Below are 15,695 nucleotides of genomic sequence, written 5' to 3' on the forward strand. Positions count from 1 at the left end.
ATTTTGCTTAAGAGACAAGCTTTGTAGTCGATTCAATATTCGATATTCAAATATTTGAGTAAATGGTCTCAAATAATCAGCGTCATGCGTAAATGAGTCTTATGCCATATGCAGCCAGCATAGCTCCAGACAAGCCTGCCCATTCGCAGTATGGGCAGGCGGTACGTTATCTGCTAATAAGAACACGAATATGTATATGTCTTTAAAGTGGACATGATAGCTCCCGACCACTCTGTGCCGATGCATATGACACCCGTTTTCACTAGACGCAGTCTATATACTAGTAACTGAACAATTGTACATATTTAATTCCAAGAGGATGTTTATACTTTTAAAGATTTGCATTAATTCACAAAGTTTGAACACTTACTAAATTATTATTTAATGTCTATCACGATAAACCTCAAAAAATTTACATTAAGTAATAATATTAAATATCATTTTAAAACACCATTCACAATTATATCCAACGACTCACATGAACACGATTGCCACAAATTCTCAGCACTAAATATTCAAAAACCAACAGGCATCAAATCCACACAAGAATTCTCGCTAACATCACCACATGTTACGGACCTCTGATTTGGCAGAGAAGCTCTTATCTCTTAAATGGTTGGAGGCTTACTGAGCTGACGGACTGGTCCCCACCGAGAGTTGTCTGTCCCGCGTTGCCAGGCAACGGGCTATGAAAAAGGAAACCAGACTCGGTATTTGCCAGGTTTTGGGAGTTCCAACAAAACAAATTTCCAAGTGAACCCAAACCTGAAACATAGAATAGAATGTGTTTTTAGATACAATAAATGAATGGGGAATAAGCATAAATGGGGAACTGAATAAGCACTAGTTTCCTCATGCACGCAGGGATAAATGCAATGAATATTTCAATCCACTTTTAAAATTATACCATGCACTCTTCAAAACAGCTTTATTTAATTGGCAACGTCAATGAAGTTAAGGTTATTTTCTCAAGACTGTGCTGTAAATGTGTTTATGTACCTTCAACGTTCCTGCTGTATGCTTGAAATAAGTGACAATATGTTGGCAGTATTAATTTTTAGAAAATTTATTTGGAACGAAACAAGATTGACCTGACGGAAGAGACTTATAGGAAAACAATGACTTATTCTGACGATATTTTCATCCGTCATTACCAGTAAATTCCAAAATAATTCCTCATTTCTTACTTTTCGCGGCTGCATTTCAAATTTTCATTAATCCACTGTTTAAACACATTTTAAATCGAAAACTGCCTCGTCATTTATGATGATGACCGAGTGAGGTATATGTAAAACACAACCTTGAACTGTATGACGTCATATGAAATAATCGAATTATTTTATCGATGTCGAATGAACAACACATAATGTTTTCACTGTTATTTTAATTTATTTTGGTATGTGTGATTTTTATTATGCAATTATAGCGAAAATACACATTTTCTCGGACATGACCATCTGCGGGCTCTCTCAAAATCCGTTCCTGCCCTCGTGCTGCGCATGCCCTCGAAAGATGATCATGCCCTCGAAAACATGTATTATCCCTATATTCAATTGACGTATCTCATGTGACGTAATTTCAATGACGAAACTAGCTAGACGCTTTGGATTTAAGGACAATTACGAGGGTTTTTATATAACAATGAAATATTTTTTAAGCATCGAACGATTCCAAAACGTATTTGGGATTGTGTTTTTGTAGTGCATAATTGCGAGCTTAGATAGAAATAAAATTACATTACAAATCAACATATAACAATAAATGCTAAGTTCCAACACGTCACGACTGAAAATTTACTAAATAAATAAATATCCGATTCTGTTTGCTCAATATAATGCGGGTCATTTTTCTATAAAATGTTAGAAGAATATATCTTATTGAGAATCCATTATATACTTGTATTTTAAAAGATGTTGTTTTCGCAGAATACGGGCCTTATCAAATTCCCCTATGCTACACGTTAATATTTAGTTAGATAGATTTAGATTGCACAGCATTCGTTTTATCTGACGACATGTGTGTATTATAAATGGATTGCACGCGCGGTTCCAGCGCGCGTTCAAATACTTTGATAAACGATTGACCAGCCTGTAAATGACTTAGTGTACATCAATGTTTTTTTAATCAATTGCTTACCAAAAATAAACAAAATTTTAGTTTTTTTTTCGAATCATATTGGTCAAAGAGAAATAAATTAAGCGAACAATTTTTATTCAAGTAATACTATATGCACGTGCGGCAAGATGCAGCCACATCCGCACATGTTTAAGACGTATCATAGCGTCGTGCATGAATTATTTTAATTCATCAGATATTCTATGTAGTAAATTATCTAAAACAACATTACATTAAAGTTTATATCTGAAGCCGTTGTTTGAGTTAAAGTTATAAAAGTGTCCCGTTTTTTTGACATAGCATAAAACGTACATACCGATTTTGATTATAGTTTATATATATAACACATATACTTTGATGGCATATTTAAAATATGATGATTCAATAAAAATTGCTTGAAATGAAGGAAAGTTGTCCGTTTTTATCTTACTTATGACCCAAACATGTTCAGTTATAAGGAAGTATTGACTGTTTTTCCGTAATGAGATTAATGCTTGTTGTTACAATCATGCGATAAAAAAAGGTTTGTGTGGTCGTAGGGATGATGGCTGATTCTTATTATGTAATTTAGAGGCTATAAATTGTTCATCAATTTTCTAAACTTCATAATTCTTTATTTCCTGGTATCATTCCCTTATTGAATATACATACCGTTTTTATTTGAATATCCGAAAAAGCATACACTTATTGCACAACCGGTGTTGCAGTAAAGACAAATTTGCGTAAAACTAAACTGCCGCTTACGTCCTTAACGCAACACACATTGAAATGAAATACATGTAAATCAATACATATAGATGCAATTCGAAAGTGTGCACAATTGTCATTAAATCTATAGCCTAGTTAGCAAGTAATTTATGTTTTTTTTCAAACGGTACCGCTTTTAAAACCGAAAGTAGGATTTCTAGACGTATACGTCCATTTCAACAAACGCGGCAATTTTTAAGTTTTAAAACGCAAAAAGACAGATTTTTACCTTGTAACCAGCATATAAATATATTCTAATTGGCATAGATAGAATATTTTCTTATTTATACTTTAATTTACTTCTATTTCAAGGTGTGAGGCTTTAAATCTGGCATTGGCATTTATATATTATTAAAAATATATACAAGACTGAGGCAAGATAGGTCTATAAGAAAGATAGTAAAATCAACAAAATATAGGTATAGATAATTATTAATTTACACACAAATAATTATATTTTACTTTGTTATGTTGATTTTATTTTAATTGTATCAGTAAATCATTTCAGTTTCTTCTATTTGGATAGAGACTAGATATGAATTACTGTTTCTTTCTCATGTTTGCGAAAATTGATGGTCGTGGATTGCAAAATTTTTGTCTAATATGAGCCATTTAATATATCTCTAGAACTGTAATCGCCAATATTCAAACGTACTAAAACTAATAATTTGTATTTTTACAGAATGTTAAAATTGCTTTAGTGTTGACATTAACGACCTCTTATTACATTAACATTAATTTTTATTAGTACCCTATGCAATTTCAAACTGCGTTCAATCTATTTCACATTTTAGGATCTGTATTACTGCAACAAGTCTTACAGGGGCGATGGTTATATTTGAGAGAATTTGGGTTAACGCGAAAAGAATGTAACACATTAATACAATCATTAAAGAGGTCGCCGTGGTTTAATGGGTCAAGTGTCTGCCTAGCAACCGAGTGGTCATGGGTTCGATCCCCACTGTGGGAGCGTTCTTTAGATTTCCCCCAAAGACACCAGGAAACGGACTTGAGAGCGTTTCAATAAGACTGAGGCTTTCTATGCAATCGAGCTAAAATAAAAAGGTTTAAACATTAATACAATTTACTTTGCGCTTAGGTGAGCAAAACAAACATAATTACACGCACATGTACCGCACATGTATGATGTGCGAGATGTATCGCTGGTGTGAATGAACACAGGATAGGCGTGAAACTGATTGATTAATACACGACCACAAGAACCGGTCCTTTACCCACACCAATAAATTATCTGAATTAAAAACATAAAAAACAAAAATCATCCAGCCGCAGTTGTAAACCAAAACATTGTCTATGTATATGTTAAGAATCGACATGCTGACACTGGAATCCCATCGGAGGCTTTTTTTTTGCAATTTTCCACGTTGCTAATTTTCGTTATTTTCCAAATCCATGCAATAAACATTTTCTGTTGCATATTATGAACACTTCATTTCACAACCGAGCTCACATTCAAGAAACGTTAACAACATGTAGGCCGCCGATCAAATTTCCCCAGGCGTATCGGTTCTGGGCGAGGCGCTCCAGCTGTCAAATTCAACTTCAGCAGACGGAATGCGGACATATTAAATTCACGTTATAAATGTAAAATGCGAGCTGCAATGTTGGCCTTTCTGAGAGTCCTAATAATTCTTTGGCGGAAACAAGAGTCACTCATGCCTCACCATAAGTTTAAACTAACCGTATGAATAGAGGATACATGGTTAGCGCCGAGATGGAGAACGTTTATCCGGTGAGGCTTAGAAAAAGGAAATAAAGCGAGACATTTTTTTTCCTTTTTCGGGCCGAACCGGATAAACGTTCTCCATCTCGTCACTAATCATGTATTCTACTGATCCTGCTTCATTTTAAATTATTTTTTTAACATAGTGTTAGTTTGTTCGTTTTAATGATATTTCATTGGAAAAAAAACATGCAGACGACCGAAAATAAGTGTGTATTAGTTATGTGTAACTTACTGTTTATTTAAAGAAACGCCGTATATTAAAGTTTATGAGTAGAGAAATTTAAAGGCGAAATTGATAACTATTGCCATATGTTTGCTTAAATTTAATACACATTAATTACTTTAACCATCAATTAATTTTGTTTTGACAGAACATTTCGAAGGAACTTCGTATGTACATTTTGTAAATTTAAATATCAGAACATGTTAATCGGCGCGTAGGAATACGTACTTACGGCTAGATCTTGGTCACGCGAGGTACTGCCGGAGATCAACTATTTTATTTGACCCTGCTTTATTGGGTCAATGTTTGCAACAGAGGCAGAAAAAAGCGGTTGAACGTCTATTGAAACAATTATTGGAAACCGCGCGGCACATACTTCTCCCGCTGAAACATTACCAACATTCATAAAAATGTGTCATTCTGTAGCGTTACATTATTATGAATAACACTTCATACAGGATTGGTGAATACCAATTATTTCCGCCACAGGCTATATTCACGCAAACACATAGTTATCAATACTCTGAAGTCACCGAAATTTTTCACGATTGTGTAACAAAAGTCAGAATTCAGTTTTGTTAACGTTAACACAAATAGAAACTAAACGTATAAACATTTGAGATGTGCATTTAAGTATTATTATTAGACTGAAATCGGTCTGAAGCGGTCATAGGTATATCGAAACGCATGTTATAACTCATTATCCATTTGGTATTATACATTCCGACGAAGAAATGTTACTCAAATCTTTCTAGTAAATTGTGCGTATGTTTGCCTCTGTATTGATGTTACGAAATAAGCGATTCTAAGACAAATTTAGTATATCCCTGGACTATTCCTTGTGTCACGGTTCAAAATCACGTGAGTTGTTTTGTGATTCATAAAAAAGAAAACATTATTTAATTTTGCAAGATTTAAGTTAAAAGACGTATGTCATTGTCCGATTTTAAATTTGGTTTACAACTATAGTTTTTTTTCAGGTTTGATAACAATATGTTGATTGCTTGTAGGGCCTTAACCACGCAAGTGTAAATATTAAGATTGCAATACGCGGTACGATTAAATGTTGCAACCAAATTTAAAAGGTCGTTCGTTTTATATGTTATCATTTCCATACGTTCACATCTCATTACGTTAGGTAGCCCATTTTCAATGGGATACAATAATATAGGTATCTCGGAAACATCAAATACACTCATATTACAGAGGGGGTAATCACGTGCTAGTCAAGAAGGCGAAGTCCATACCGAGGCAGGTATTGTTTGCAGTGTTATCACCTTTAAGTATGACTGACCTTGGTTTCAAGAAAACTGGTAATTAATTGCTGAAATATTGTGCGAAAACGAAATGGTCTTCATGAATGATAATCATCAAACGCAAACAACAGCGAATAAAAAGCCTTTAACTTGAGCTCAGGACAGTCATCGTATAGAATGTGTTTATTGTTTAATAAACAATCATTTATATGATTAGTGCATCTTAATATCGTTCTTTATTGATCAATAAACTAAATTTCCTATTGTTTTCGTAAAATACTGTGAAATCATTTATTTTCTCCAGGACAAAATTTCGTCATTTTATAAAAATGACGTTTTCGTCAGCACTTAAATTCGCCAATTCCTGACTTTGAAAAAAAAATGCTTCAGTCAATATCCGATTTGTTTGTCCGAAATATATCGCGGTTGCGAAAAATCGTAGTGGGGAAAGAGGGAGGACACTTGAGAGTCACTTGCAGGAGGTGGGGCCTGTTTGTGACATGTCAATATACTAGTCTTTTGTTATCAGGTCATCAGTAATTTGCCCCCATTAGTGTATCATTATTATGATTTGCGGATTAGTGGGACCGAATAACCGTTAACGAGTGTTTGAAACAGTGAAGCCAATTGCTAATTGGTCCGATTAATTTATTATCATGGCAAAACTAATAACAATCTTACCTTTATCGGCGCAAATTAGAGAAGGTGCTAAGATTATTGGTTAAAATTAGTGTTAGCAAACAGTTTGGTCAGTTTTCAATAAGTTTCAAGAGTTTTGCATCGTAAATATTTGATCACTTTAAGTACACTAATTTTCGGAAGTATAAAATTCACAGTGCATTATGGGACAGTGGTTTCATAGGGCAAAGTTCACATTTAATTGTTACAACCAATGGACGAGTGAGTTTAAATTAGATTGAATGCAATACGATACAAAGCAATGTTTTATTGCGTCAAACCCAAGTCATTCGAAACACGTGCTTTCCGGGGATTTTTGGAAATCGCGCAAAAATAAAAGTGAATTTTTGAAAACAATTTCCCTACGTTTGGATGGAACTAATCGTCATGATTGCTTATTTATCTTTACCTGTTACGTTTTCAATTGCTACAAGTAACAATTATTTGAAACATGTATCGTAAAACTTGTAAAAGATGTCAATGATTAAAAAGATCGATAGCCCATAAAACGAAGCACAAGCAATTTTTGACGATGCTGGAACAGCAGCGTCCAAGGTTTGATAACCAGTAAAACAATTCTTCACAATTGCGACCTATGTAAAAGACCGAGCCAGTCCGATTGAGATAACTCGATTTTTCAGTTACTTCCCTTGGCATTCGCCACTGCGTAGGAGATTGCTCGTTGATTTCCATTGATAACATTGTCCTAGCAGAGTTGTCGTTCGTGTTGATAAAGGTAAATATTAATAGAACAGCATATCCTGGGGAAACAGATACTATAAGTGTATCAGAACGTTAATTTCAAATTAGTAATTTTACATCCATTTTATTTGTATGGACCAATGAAACAACTATATATTTTCTCTATTTTGTTTGATATTTGTTCTCATTTAGTAAATAAATTGCGAATAAAAACATGTAAAATTAACTTTTTACGTGATCACAAAACTAAAGAATGCGAACGATTTCGACCCTGCAAATTGTAAACGCTGCACTGCTATGATATATATAGATAAAACAACATTTCTTAGCGTAATTGTCCGTCCCGCTAGCGCAGTGGTAAGGACGTTCGCTTTTTCACCTTTACGACACTGGTTCGATTCCCGCTCCCGGCGCAATGTTATATTTTGTATATTTTGTAGTCACCATTCCTGACAGTTGTTTTTTTCCGGAAAATCTCATCCCCCCCCGCAGCATTTGACCATATAAAAAATTAAAAAGTATTTCAGTACAAAACAAATAGCTGGAAATTGCAGCTATCATTCAAAATTCGTCCCAACTGTCGTCAATCTAATCTTATTAGGTAGGAGTGCTGGACACACTCCGGGTCCCAACATTATGCAGCCTCAGCGCGGAGGTAACTCATTACCTTGGAAAAACACAAATACACACACTGGGTGCAGCCTAGGCGCGTATAGACTCAAACAAGGCAACAAACTCAAGTGCGGGCACAATCATTTAAAATTTACATATTGAATACGATATTCTAACAGAAATTACACAACCACCTAAGTGTACATACCATGTTTGATATTTCGTTCGATTGTTAAATTTCAGCATATACATGTATAAGGTCATTTCGCTATTAGTTAACTTATCCATATGTTCGTGGGCGAACTCGGATAGTCAAGTGCTCATACGATTGAGCTCACATGGTCCGGCTATGTGCTCATACCTACTTTCGAGAATCATCATGAATGTATTGCCATACTTAATGAACAAGAATGTGACCCGCCTCCCAGTTTCGCTCAATGGGTCAAGTTACCCACGGGTACTACTTCCCCGTACCCCTAAACTTTTTTTCGTACCAAAAATGTTTCGTACGCAAATTTTTTTCGTACCAATTTTTTTTTCGTACCCAAAATTTTTGTACCCAAATTTTTTATCGTACCCAAATGTTCGTATCAATATACACAATTGTGGTGATATAGATAAACTTAAATTGATGTTTTATATCAATCCTCTTCAAAAGCATCGTCACACCAGTACTGCCAGTACTTTGACTATACCTGTATTGTAGTTAAACGCAAACAACCAAACACAAATCAAAATGTTCTGTATTTATTTGTAATCAATGCGGAGAATGAAAACGTTAAGTATATACATCACCATCTTTTAATTGTGTTTATTGTCTTTGATCCGGATCTAATTCAGTGCGTGGAGGCTGTATAGTCTTCTGCAACAACACTGAAAAACACAATACACACAATGGGTAATAAAGTTGCAACAACACTGAAAAACACAATACATACAATGGGAAATAAAGTTGTTAACAATTAGCGCTTATCATTACAATTCTACTTAACGAAGTCAACGCAGTCGATACAGCTGTACTGCTTTTGCGTTTTAGAGCAATGTCACGTGTCAGTTAAGTACACTGTGTAATCTACACCCTTTTGTGTCAAAACCGGATTTATCTTGATTACGTAACAGACGGAGTATGTATGCGTTGATTACGTTGGATTTTAGTGTCTCATGCCTTTGGTAATTCAGTCTTAATTTGTTCAAATATGGGACATAATTGTTCGTTAGGATCTTGAATTCGTCAATCGGTCGACTGACGAAATTAATGAAAATTAATGCCTGACGACATATAATGGTTTCACAGTACATTAAATGTGTTCCTTGTTGATGAAATGGATGTGCCAGTGTAAATATCGAGAATTTCCATTTGAAAGCTTTCCGGTCAAAGTGAAATCGAGATCATGCTTTCAAGCCAACGGCCTACTGTAACGATTTTGCTGCTAAAAAGAAAAAAGGTATTTGAGAACATATTCGTCTTACACGTTTACATTAATTCATTTTGATTTTGATTGTTGTGAAAATCATAGCCCTATATTGTTGACTTGAGAAGACAGTATGAAATAGCTAACAATAAAAGTGCCGAATTTCCACGTAATCAATCAAGTTTATAAGACTAAATTTGAAATAATGTATCACCGTTTCACATGGTACTGAGTGAGTACTCTTACCATCTGGATATATGATTGAAACAAGCTAATATATCTCATTTGTTCGACAATGACCGTCGATTTCCCGTTATCTATATAAACAGGGATGGCTCCACTAATTGAAAAACCACTACGACCTACAACAACAACAACAAAACAACAACACGCGACTTACAAAAAATAATACAACGGAATTAAACGACTCATTTTTTGTTGAAAAAATACTAAAACCTCGGCTATAATGCGTGTTTCTAACTAAATGCATGGTTCTCAAAACTGATATCCTTAAAAATTTATATTGTGGTACGCATGAATATTACAATAATTATGCGTTAAGTAAAGACAATCAGTTACATAACAGAACATGTAAATCATATTAGTTAAATATTTTATTATACGATCACTCACTTCATGACGCATTTTTAAATTCCAGATCACCATTCGTTCTCAATTTTGATGCGAAGAAACGTTGCAACATATAGTATCTCTATTGCTGCATATTTGTAATATACAATCCTTGCACAAATATGAGTGCCTATCGATACCAATTTGGAGCGCAAATTTATGTTTTTATAACCTTGTGTAATATAACTAGACGGAATTTACCGTAGCTGAAATTACATCTGCAACTGACGAATTACGAACAAAAAGCAATTTACCTCAGGGTTATTAGATTGTCCCTTGTCGTTAAGCGTTTAATCTAAATGAGCAGTCAATAAGGTCTGATTCAAGATTTTCCTTTTTCTGAAATGCGGTCATTTAATATTCGTAAAAACTTACACAAGCAGCACTTCTTCATTAATGTCAGTTTGTTATTTCTTGAACTATTAACAACGATATACAGAAGGGCTTTATGAAATACATAATTGTAAAACTTCGAAATCACTTTGCAATAAAGGATTTAATAGGGCCTTTTCACAGATTCCGGCATGTATTGAAGTTTGTCATGAAATGCTTTATATTGATAAATTTAAACATTGAATCTAAAAAGCTCCAGTAAAAAACAAGAATAAAATTTTAAGAAAGTAACCCTCAACTGGGTTCGAACCACAGACCCCTGGAGTAAAAGTTATCGCTTAGACCACTGGGCCATCCGTGCTCATACTATAGGCGATGTATTTTATGCTTAGTATGAGCAATCCTTGTAGTATCCCAAAATAAACGACAACAACTTCACTTTAAGACAGTATCTTTCACACACAACTTTGTATTTATTGTGTCAGGTTTGTGTCAAATAATGATGTTAATTCTATGCGAGTATTCAAACATTGCATTGAGCATTTAAAGGGGCCTTTTCACGTTTAGGTATATTGACAAAATTAAAAAAAGTTGTTTCAGATTCGCAAATTTTCGTTTTAGTTATGATATTTGTGAGGAAACAGTTATACTGAACATTTACCAAGCTCTAAACTAGCCATTATATGCATCTTTTGACGATTTTAAAACCTGAAAATTGTAAAGCGTTGCGACGCGAAATTATTGAATAATTTGGAGAGTTCTGTTGTTGTCGTTATATTTTTTGAAACTACGAGGATTACTTATATAAGGTATAAAATACTTGCAGCATTGTATGAGGACGGATGGTCGAGTGGTCTAAGTGGTTTTCTTTTACTCCAAGACTCCAGGGGTCAGTGGTTCGAGCCCTGCTGAGGGTTACTTTTTTATTTTAAATTTTATTCTTGAGTTTTTACTGGAGCTTTTAAAATCCAATGTTTACATGTATCAATATAAAGCATTTAATGACAAACTTCGAAACATGCCATAATCTGTGAAAAGGCCGCTTTAATAACTGCTTTTATATTTCGGAAATTCATTACTGTGAAAACACAATTGGCCCAACAAAACGACATCCTTATTATGTTTGATTAATAACAAAGATAACTTTTTCTCAAAGTAATTGATAGCAACTTGTCGATGAATTTCCAATAGATTGCACAGATTCCCCTCGTGCTTGCCAATCCACGTTTCCAATCTGCTGTCTGCCATTTTGCGCCTCCAGATATTGAATGTCAGTAGGATTGACGCGCCCACAAATTAATGTGAAGAATGAGACGATACTTGAAACATTAAACGAACTGGTTTGGTGTGTTAATGCCGATTGTATATGCGTTATGTCATCGGGTGTAACGTTACTTATTTGAAAGCCACTATTCTCGGAGTAAGTACCATAAAAACCATAGTAGAATAAACTGTTTAGTAAATTTAATTGTGTAAAATGTATTATGTTTATGTATGGACGAATGTAACAATTTATTAAATATAACTTTTGCAAAAACAAAACAAAACAAAAACGTTGGCATTTATAACAAAATGAACACTGGTTGAAAAAACATTTAAATTCTCAGTTCTGCTGTTCCGTGATCAGGCCGTGTGATCCTTGATATGTTGAGATTATTATTGTAAAGCTGTGTAATCGATATTTGCGTTATAGTAACAATTAACATTAGTACTTGACGTCAAGTCGGCTAAGGAGATAGATCATAGAGACACACCTGCAACACCAACTCGAGCTCCTAAACTATACCACCAACTTAAAGAAAGCGTTCAACAGCGTGTTGCATGGTTGATGGCCCATGGCAGGTTATGGGAGAGTTCAACATTGACCAAGGGCTGGTGCAAGTCATCACTTAACTACGGAAACGCCAATAGCGCAGTACTTCTCAATTGACAAACAATGGACAATGGGTGACTTCTTCATGACATAAGTGGGTGCCTATCAGAAGTTTCTAATCTACCCCGTTTTGTTTAATATTTGTCTTAAGAAGATAATGAAGAAGTCCCTCCGAAATCACCACGCCTACATTAACATTGGTGGAAGACCGATCTCAAACGTGAGATTCGCCAATGAAATTGACCTAATAGGTGGCACCAGCAGTAAACTCAAAGACCTCATCAACAGAAAATGAAAGAGCAAAGAATATGGAATGGTGGTCAGCACGGGGCAGTCGACGTTCATGGTGAATATCAGGAACAACACCAGTATAACCATGAACGGAAAAATAGCTGGAAGAAGTACCTCTGTTCAAGTACAGTACCAGTACCTATGAGGTCCGAATAAGAATTACCATGACAACCGTAGCGATGGTATAAACAAGCAGGTTGTGGACAAGCAGCTCCATCAGCTTCCCCGACAGACACAGGCTCAACAGTCTCCAGTATACTATGCGGCTCCTAGACCAGGACACTAAACGCGAGCACAAAACACAGGCATTTTAACACAAGTGTCTAATAAGACTGCTCAGAACAACTACATAGTGCACAAAACCAGCGAGTACGTCCGGAACATGACAGCAGCACTTGTTGGTCCACAAAAAAACCCTCCTGGCGTCCATTTAAACGACGAAAGCTAGTATTTGTTGGACACATCAACAGGCTCGTTAGAGAGTGACGCTGTCGAGGCAGTCAGAAAAAAAGCAGGGTATACAATGTGAAAGAGTGGAAGTCCCTCCCAATAGATACCCAGTGGGCACCCAACGTTGCTGCAACGTTGTATTTAGGTTCCATTCAAATGTTGCAGTTTGGTTGTCACAAAGGCGTATATATAAGTTTTCCTTACGTTTTTTCCAACGTTGCTGCAACGTTCTATTTAGGTTGCATTTAAACGTTGCAGTATTTTTAATTTTGAATTAGCTGTTATATTTACTATCAAGTATGTAAAAACAAAACACATTTATCTATCGGCGACATTTGATAGTTTCAGCAAATTTTGTTAACTTAAACTGAAACTTAAACAATTTATTTTATCCATCGATTTTGAGTAAAAGTTCATCTTAAGCATCTTAAAGTTTAAGCAACTGATTTGTACAATTTAAAAAATTGAATTTCTAAAATTTACAAGAAGTCATCTTTTCATTCATGCGATGCAGGAACTGTATTATTATAAAGTACTGTAAACTTACCACTCGTTATTTCTTAAAATTTGACCCAGCATTTTTAGAAATAGTACAAGATATGTACATTTCCAGAAAGGAAATTCATTTTTGCGTTGAATTAGACCAGATTCATGAAAATCGCTGCACAATTGATGAATTTATGGCTGTTCAAAGCGATGCATCCTGTTTTCGGGTGATTTTGAGTTGAATATCTTGTTATATATATATATATATATATATATGATTGTGAATTTTTTTCAGAAAAGTTGATTTTTCGTTATAATATGATTATTTATCATTCAAAATGATGTTTTCACTTATTAATATCATAGCCAAACGCTAACCACCCGTGAATACTTGAAGAAGGATGTGTTTCTGATTTACATAATATACTATAATTTCGAATTTGACTGGTAAATTTTCTGGTTATCCTTCCGACTATCGCTCTACGCAAAAACATTTCAAACTGGCCGGCAAAACAAAACAAAGACCAGAATTCGACGCCTAGCACATGAGTTAACATGCGAGATTAAACAACGTGGTTTGTATTTTTATTTTAAGTTTAATATTCTGTCGTTCAAAATTCGCAGATCGATAATTAACATAGGTTTATGTTATTCTACAATCAGAATAATTATTTGAAAAACAAAGTATACATTCCATCTAATGGCGATACTGAATTCGAGGGAAAAAACTAGCGGCGATACTGAATTCAAGGGATAAAACTGCAGAAACTGCTGACGCTAAAAGAGTGCATAATTATCTAGATGCAACGTTGTTGCAACATCCTTCTCAAACGTTCGACCGACGTTTCGCGTGCAACGTTGAAGAAACGTTCGGAAGTGGTTACTTCTGTTGCGACCAGAATGCAACGTTTCTGAAACGTCCTTGCAACGTTATGATGAAACGTCCTGGTAACGTTTTGTATGCAACGTTATGGCAACTGACGGTTTCCGACGTTGCGACCTAAATATAACGTTTCAGCAACGTTCGTAAAACGTTTGATGCCCACTGGGTAAGTTGCTCCCAACACCCCGCAACAGACATGACTGGCGGAAGATCCCTTTGTCGTCTTTCCTCCACCCCCCTCCGAACGGCCAGGCCAGTCAAGGAAGTGATGATGATGACTATTATGACTTGGATAGAGTTCCACAAAGTTATTGCATAACATATTAATTTAGCTAAACATGCATTATTCGGGTTTTTAATGTGCAATTTTAAACACTCTCTAAGGCTGTTGGGTGGTCGGAAGGGGCAAAGATTTTAGTACAAGAAATAAACATGAAGGAATTGTGCAAATCTGCACTGTGGCATGTACTAAAATATGCTTTTTAAAGCCCTACACAAATAACAAAACACTTTACCCTTGCGTCATATTAAACGGGTTTGAACGCCAGTATTAAACACTGTTAATAATTTCCTAAATCGTTGGCTTGTAATTTTATTTTGGTTGAAAGCCCCCAGGCCAAACAGTTTAACTGAGCATAGCCGTCACGAAACGTGTTAGTTCAAGCAATCATTTATATGATAAGCTTTACAATAAAAGTAAAACCAGGCCCGCTAATGTGATTTTTAGTCAACTAGACTAGATTGACATAACACTTTGGCGCAATTTTCAGGTTTTTAAATCGTCAAAAGATGCATATAATGGCTAGATTAGAGCTTGGTAAATGTTCATTATTACTTTTCCTCACAAATATCATAACTCAGTGGCGTAGCTGCGATTAAGCACAGCCGGCCCGGGCCTACAATTTTAATTGAAACATGAAAAAAATGCTTCAACTCCGAAAAACATATTAAAATGTTGACCCTTAAGGACGGGGTGTGTGTGAATTGTTAGAAATCTGCATTTCATATTGACATAATCCTCAGACAATTGATTCAGGTCGTGTTCAAAGGACATATCTGCCAATTATAAACTCTACTTCTTTCTATGTGCATAGATTCTAGCTCGCTTTTTTCACGTGACTTGTTGTTACAAGTTTACATAGATCTACATGTAGATCTACTAGTCTCCCTTTCAACACTAAGGTAAGTTGTAATCGATTATCGTTGGATTTTTAATACACATTCTGAATGATGCTTATAACAGCGGAAAATTAAAAT

At 35.1% G+C, this 15,695-nt stretch overlaps 2 pseudogenes; both read left to right on the plus strand.

Moving 5' to 3' along the window:
* LOC127878362 (glutamate receptor 2-like) overlaps positions 1-12,623 on the plus strand; it is a 44,643-nt pseudogene extending 32,020 nt beyond the window's left edge.
* LOC127878363 (glutamate receptor 2-like) overlaps positions 12,620-15,695 on the plus strand; it is a 65,323-nt pseudogene continuing 62,247 nt past the window's right edge.

This window comes from Dreissena polymorpha, chromosome 4 (genome assembly GCF_020536995.1).
Source record: "Dreissena polymorpha isolate Duluth1 chromosome 4, UMN_Dpol_1.0, whole genome shotgun sequence".
NCBI lineage: Eukaryota > Metazoa > Mollusca > Bivalvia > Myida > Dreissenidae > Dreissena > Dreissena polymorpha.